Raw genomic sequence first — 8,094 nt, forward strand, 5'->3', positions numbered from 1 at the left:
TCTGATCACATTTGGAATAATAAGGACTACGACTCCCAGAGGTCTTCATTTAGCCCATTGGGGCGGGACTTTGTATTTAATGAGGGAGTTGCCTACCACAGCACGATCTTTCCGATAGCCCAAGAAGAAGGGGAAACCCGAAACGCGTCGGCGTTTCAGAAAGCTGCTGAAATAAGCCCGCAAACGACAGTGTCCATACCTCAAATAAAGGCTGGTTACCTGTGCAAATCCGTGTGTGTCCCGCGTGAGTAACCAAGTGCATTAAATATCAAGGCGGAGGCTCATCCGCCGGGATAGCACCACCCCAGGATTCCGAGGGGGTCGTTTAAAGGGGATTCACCATTCACAGTACGTGGTCTGCACGAAGGATTGAGGACACAGAAGTGCGCGTGGTCCCATGAAGAGCTCTATCTGGCAGTCATAAGTGCGCTCTAATCACATTCGGAATAATAAGGACTACGACTCCCAGAGGTCTTCATTTAGCCCATTGGGGCGAGACTTTGTATTCAATGAGGGAGTTGCCTACCACAGCACGATCTTTCCGATAGCCCAAGAAGAAGGGGAAACCCGAAACGCGTCGGAGTTTCGGAAAGCTGCTGAAATAAGCCCGCAAACGACAGTGTCCATACCTCAAATAAAGGCTGGTTACCTGTGCAAATCCGTGTGCGTCCCGCGTGAGTAACCAAGTGCATTAAATATCAAGGCAGAGGCTCATTCGTTGGGATAGCATCACCCCAGGATTCCAAGGGGGCCGTGTGAAGGGGATTCACCATTCACAATTCATGGTCTGCACAAAGGATTGAGGACACAGAAGTGCGCGGGGGCCCACGAAGGGCTCTATCTGGCAGTCATAAGTGCGCTCTGATCACATTTGGAATAATAAGGACTACGACTCCCAGAGGTCTTCATTTAGCCCATTGGGGCGGGACTTTGTATTTAATGAGGGAGTTGCCTACCACAGCACGATCTTTCTGATAGCCCAAGAAGAAGGGGAAACCTGAAACGCGTTGGCGTTTCGGAAAGCTGCTGAAATAAGCCCACAAACGACAGTGTCCATACCTCAAATAATGGCTGGTTACCTGTGCAAATCCGTGTGCGTCCCGCGTGAGTAACCAAGTGCATTATATATATATATATATATATATATATATATATATATATATATATATATATATATATATATATATATATATATATATATATATATATTACCTCCAAAACGCTCCTGCTGCTTGAAAGAGCACTCCGCAACCAGGTAAGTGAAACCACTTTATTGCCACGATGAACATTACATTTGACTCGTAATTCTGCTCCTCAGCCTACGAGTTTCAAAGCTGTCCGCTTCTTCTTCTTGGGCTTGTGGTGCAGCGCAGAGACGGCAGTTATAAGTCATTTTCCCACAGTTCATAGCGCTTGGTAGCGTTCGTTAAAGCTATAGTAGCATGTAGGTACATTGGGACTTGTAGTTCTTATCTGCCATACTAATATTATAAAGAGAAAGCCCAAACCTTTGAGGCGAGTAATCTCAGTAACCACAGCACCAAACACAATACCCAATACAGCGTTGGAAAGGGCAGTTGCAGCAGAAGGACATAGGCTATGCAGACGGCCACCATATACATTTAAAAGGTAAAAGAACTGTGCCAGCAAAGCAGTCCCTTGTGGGCGTGTCTGCGTTCTGCTGTGGGCGTGTGCTGGGGGCGTGACAAACCCTGGAGGCGTGTGGTACGTTCCGCCCTTCATGCCATGTGAGTCGTAATTGCTCCGCATCAAGGGGCACGCTGGGGGCGAGACACGCTGGGGCCGTGACAAAACGCTGTGGGCGTGTGTCCACGCTGTGGTCGTGGGTCCGCCCTTCATGCCATGTGAAGCGCCAATCATGCAATTGCACCGCATCAAGGGGCACGCTGGGGGCGTGACAAATGCTGGGGGCGTGTGCTACGTTCCTCACTTCATGCCATCTGGGTCGTACATTAATCAGATCGTCTGCTGTGCTCGTGTGCTTGGGGCATCACAAAGGCATTCACCTCGAAGCTTGGTAAGTAACCATTCGCAAGACGCCCTTGGGGGACTGCCCGTTGTCTCACACATGCTGGGGGTGCCGAATGCAGTGTGTGCCTTGGCCTGGGTGCGTCTGATAGGGCCGAACGCATGTGTGGCTTGGCCTGGGTGCGTTTAAAAAGCACTCGGGCTGAAGAGCGTCGGTGTGGGTCATAAAACAATAAGAACAGCGGAACAATCATTCAAGGCTCACACAATTCTAATTGTTAGACGGTCGCCACTGGCCCTCAAGTGGGGGAACACGCGACTGAGCGTGTCTGTGGGGACAATTACTGCAGCCTCTCATGCGCGCTGTTACTGAACTATCACATTAAACCAAATTACACGCGCCTGCTAACATCAGCCAGGGCTGTTGCCGGGCTCAAGCGGCGGATCACTACACTAATTACATGCGCCTGCTAACATGAACCAGGGCTGCAGCTGGGCCTCAAGCGGGGGGACACATGCCTGCTAACATCAACCAGGGCTGCAGCTGGACCTCAAGTGGGGGAACACGCAAATGACTGTATCTGAATACACACATTACACACATTCTATTTCATACCCAGACAACGTCGGGACGGGCTGCTAGTATGCATATATTTTAGTAGGTATTAAAATAATAGTTCCTCAATTTGTAATAATTTTTTATTCAATAGTAAAAATATTATGTTGTATATAAGTTTGTTTTCCATAATTCTGTTGTATTTTGGGTCTTTTAATGAGGTTATGATATTTCATGTATCTATATTGTTGTTTCCTATATTTAGGTATTTTAGATGTTTTTATTGCATAATTTTTAGTCTATATTATTATTTTTCTATTTTTAGAATGGGAATTGCGATATTCATTTTGTCGATATTTCATTGACAATATTTATATACTTTGATATTTTTTTCATCGATATTATTACATAGAAGATTTTTTCTATAACTCTACTTTTAATAATATTATTTGACATGGATAGTAAGCATTCGTCATTACTTCAGACTGAATTCTTCGAAGACATCCATGTCCTGTGAAAGTGTGTGAACACACTATTGTTCACAAGGTGGGCCAGGCATTGACAGACACACATGTTTCTTTAAGCCTTATAGCCTGCTGCTGAGTGCTTTACGGATTATTAAAGACCGTGAACCTGAGTTACAGGCCCAGCAGCAGGCAAGGGTCTACAACAAGGGAGATAGCCTTTGACAACTGGTATAGCCAAAAGGGCTATAAGACTATTAGAAAATTCCACCCACTGAGGGTAGAATATTTAAAATTTAAAAGGAAGAAATAGAAACACAAACATTGGAATGCTGGAACAGGAGGTGTATATCAGCCATTATTTGCCCTGAAGCATTTCCTTGTCTTCAATGGAGCTCCTAACATTCCAGCATTCTAATTTGAGCTTAGGTCCACATAGTTGCACAGTTGTGATAGCAGATGTGTACAAATGTTAATGGTAGTCGTGGGCTGCTAGTACACTCCATGCCCTAACATTACTTCGAACTATATTTAAAAGTAAAAATATATAAATATGTGCCTGAGTTTGATTTTGGAGGTGATATATTCGTTAAACACATGGTAGAACTGACCTATACTACTTACCAGGTGTATTAAACCAGAACTAAATTTTAATGTGGTGGTCAAAATGTATGCCAGTTGTATGACTTAAGCCCAGATTTAGAGTTTGATAGACGGGTTACTCAGTCACTAACATGACAGATATCCTGCGCTCATTATTACGTTATAACCTATAGCACATGTAAGAAGGTAGGAAGGATATCTATTACATTTCTGACAAAGTAACTCATCTGCCAAAATCTAAATCAAGCCCAAGGTGCCTCCTACAAGTAAAGGTATAGATGTGACATACTCCTTGTGATACCATTAACACTGTAGATAGGTTGAAGACATTTAGCTTTACTTGTAATTCATTAATTAACAGATAAAATGCATGATTTTGAGTATTGCAGAAGGGTAGTCTGTCACAAAGTGACATATATTTCATTCATCAAGGTCATATTATGCACTTGTATGACGGAAGACAGAATATCTGTGCCATTTGTGATGGAGCAACTAAAATCAAAACTATGCCCTTTTACAAAAATATATGTTTATTAGTTTCAACAAGCATGATGGCAAACAATTAAATGTGAGGCAGATAGCATTTACCGATAAGAATAACCCCCCCCCCCTCCCACCCCTCAGCAGAGCAGACTAAAGGACATTGTGTACTGTAAAAAAAAAATCCTGTACATCATAGACAGACATAAGTAGAGCAGCAGAAATACAGTCATTGATATAACTCTCATAGTGAAGCGACTATTACATAGACATGAAGAGGCATATACATCACAGGTTACATCAAATCTGGGTGGGACAATAAATACCCAGTAAGCGGGGCCTAGAAATCCCTGGGGCGCGAAGCTATGGGCAATTCTTCCGCATACATCCCCAGCTGATCCCTACAATAAAGTGGATCACAGAACCACTTTTTCACAGTTGGAGTGATTTTCGCTCCCCAACACTGGGCAACAGCCCTTTTGGCTGTCACGTTTGCCGGGACCAGCGAACTACAATAATGGCTGCTGCCCGGGGTTATGCATGCGCAGGGGAAGGTCAGGCAAGTCAAAGCCGAGCCTCCCTCAAGCAGTAACGCTTTGCGTCATGCATAGGGAATAGCGTTTTACACTCTTCCTACCTTCTCTCTTCCAGGGCGCTGCGCTATCAGTGTGAGTCCGGCGTGTATGCGGCGTTTCTCCTACCCGAGTCGTCTCTCCTCAGCGTCTCTCGGGGGCCAATCCTCCGGTGACCTGCAAAAGAAGAAAAGAGAAAGCCAAGCCAAACCTGGATTATCAATGTAGACGGTAACAGCGCTCTCGCACTGAAATTTAATTTATATTGTTTGTTACTACTTACCTGATCCTGTGCTCCTGGCGCTGTGAGTATCTATTCCTTCTTTTGACATATCTATTGTAGGGAAAGAAAAAGAAAAATTAGTTTACCTGAACACAAGGTTTCTTTTTTTGTTATTTTATTATCGACCTGTTAAAGACAGTTACATTTTGGGGTTTATTTTCATGAGCTAGATCTGGTTTATAGGTAGGTTTTGGCATCTGCATAGGGTATTACATTTCAGCTCCTCAGCTCAGCATTGTCTCATTATTTTTCCAGCACCAGACACAAGCTCTATACATCAACTATTCATTATATGGAAGAAGGGATATGTCAAGGTAGGGAGTAGTAGTATAAAGAGAATTGAGGGATAGATGGTGAACATTTCCACAAGCTAACCTGTTCTCTGTGATTCTCTCCTACCTAAGCCTGGGTCCTGTTCCCATTTGGGTTGCAACGTGGGATTTCTTCCCCTTTTCCTTGTTTTATTTCCCTTCCTCCCCGGGTTACCATTGTCACTTTGACTTTGTTGGGTGCAATAGGTGGCCTAGGGAAGTTGAGGACCTTGCTTCATGTTTATGACGTTCCTGCGAAAATATTGATTAAACCTTGACATTGGCAAACAAAGTTGATACAGCAACTATACGTCTATTACAGGGTTTACGGCTTTTAACATACCCAAGTAGGAAGATCTCAGGAGTGCAATGCACAGGTTCCATCACAATATCAGTGACCACACTCACCACCCTATACCAGAATGCAAATATACCTGCACAGAACCATGCCACAAGCAGGAAGTCAGCGTCAGCTTGCCCACACCTCCCACAGCCAGCAGACTCTTGTAAACCATACCTACAGAGTTGTAGAGGAGAATAATATAACTGGTTGAAGTATTTAAAGTGAATAATGCAAAGGTTACAATTCGCCGTGAGGTGCCCCATAAGCTCGCAGTATGCCTCCAAAGATCTGGAAGACGGACCCCAGGGCTACCCATCATCTAAGATACAAGGGGTGATCCCCAAATTCTTGCTCTAGCAAGGAAGCATTATAAATTTTGGTGATTAAGCCTTTTCGCTCCTCCCCAGCTAGCATCGCCTGCAATGCCAGCAGAGTTGTAAGTTCTTCTGGATAATTTGGGTAGATAGTGCTAACAGCTTGCCGAACTCTAACATAAGTGAAGCTAAACATACATCCACAATCTGTTCGCCCTTGTACATCTTGCAATGACCTGAACCGACCCTGCTTGTACAGGTCCCCCATCCGGGAGATACCAATAATTGCCAACTCGTGCAGAGCGGGCTTCTTCCTTGCTGCAGAAATGTCCTGATGCTAGGCCAATGGCAGCAATGGAGCATATAAATACGGGAGCTGCACCCTCTTTGCCAGTGCCCTCCAAGCCCATGCTGTGCATTGCACTGGATTTATCTCAGTCCGAGGGCCACCTGAGCCTCCAGAAAGAGTCACTGCCTGCAGGAGCATTGGAAGAACAGCGTCTGACTCAATAGCAAAATAAGGTTGAAACCGCTGTGGGAAGTGCCAATAATGCACAATTTGCACCTATGTGCATCAATAATAGAGCCAGAGGTCTGGAGCCTCAAACCCACCCGGTCAAATGGCGGCACAAGAATGTCCCAACGGCATCTGGGCTTCTTTCTGCCCCATACAAATGTAAGCATTGTCGATTGGAGTGTCTTGAACAGCACAATATTCAACTTGATTGGGATATTGAAAAAAAAATGGATCAACTTGGGGAGAAAAGGCATTTTATAACCGCTATCAATCGCGCCCATCACTCAGCCAGCTCAATGATGCGCGCAATGGCTTGTCCATACTTCTCAGATATCACCTTATCCGGATCTCTATGCAGCCATACCCCCAGACACACTGGATCATCTGTCCAGGTCAGCGGAAAGTCCAGCTCCACCTCAGACCATCAGTGGGAACACCACTGACTTCGCCCAGTTGATCCCGCGACCCAAAAACCGCTCAAATTTCACTACGCCCGGAGCAATGCTGGCTAAAAGGTAGTGGGTTACCGAACATACAATAGCATATCATCAGCATATAGGGAGACCACTTGTGGTCTCTGCCGAAAGTGTAGTGCAGCTGCTGCATGCTTGTTGCATGCTTCTGTCGAAGAAAAAATGGAGGAAGGCCCATCCTAGTTAAAACCGTGAACATGAAATCCCATTGGAGGGAGTCAAATGCTTTTGCTGCATCAAGCAGCACTGCCACTGCTTGAAACTCTGGATCAAAATCATAAGCCTCCACATAGAAAGCAAAAAGCATGGAGGCAAGATCGGATACATAGCCTTATAGCCCAACCATCCCTCCGGCCTTACAGGTAGTTAACACCATCCCTGCTGATGATATCCTTCTCCTGTGCTGAGCCATAATGAAAACGGGCGTGGTCATGATGAGCTCAGCATTGGAGAGCCACCCCAGTGCAACGTCTTCAAGGTAGGAATCTATATCTTCTAGTGGCAGGATATCCCTAGCGTTGTAAAGTTTTGTGTAAAATTTTAAGACTGTATCACAAATTTCAGGAGTTTAGTAGTGTGCAACCCCATCGTCATCTAAGAGTTCCTTAATATACTCCTGACTACGCAGCACCGCTAGCTTCTGCACCGAGGAGCCACCTGGACGCCTCCCCTCTCCATAGTAGCAGGCAGTGCTGTGGAGAGAGTGGTGCAACAACTCCTGATCGACTGCTTCATTATGGTCAGTGACTTGGTCTCTTATTGCAGCTGGCGTTTCCGGAGAGGTATTTTTCTCATAATCACGCTCGACCGTGGAAATATCAGATGCCAATTTGTGTATTCTGCGTCGAAGGTCCCGCAGCACTCCCGATTGTGCCCCCAATCAAGCCCCACGGACAGTCACCTTGAACGCATCCCAAAGCACCCCAGCACTGTCAACAGACCCCTCATTTTCTCTAAAAAAGTTACAAATCGACTCACCAATAGTTTGTTTAAGAACTGGGTTGGTTAACTCAGTTGGCTGTAATCGCCATGAAAAGGGCAGCCATTCACATGCAACTCAAGGATCACAGGGGAATGATCAGAATGTTTGTGAGCCATATGCCCAACCTTCACAACCCAAGTGCACACGATCTCCGAAACAAGCCAGAAATCTATATGGGCTCATGTCTCATGTACAGAGGATACAAAT

This window comes from Lissotriton helveticus, chromosome 7 (genome assembly GCF_964261635.1).
Source record: "Lissotriton helveticus chromosome 7, aLisHel1.1, whole genome shotgun sequence".
NCBI classification, from domain to species: Eukaryota; Metazoa; Chordata; class Amphibia; order Caudata; family Salamandridae; genus Lissotriton; species Lissotriton helveticus.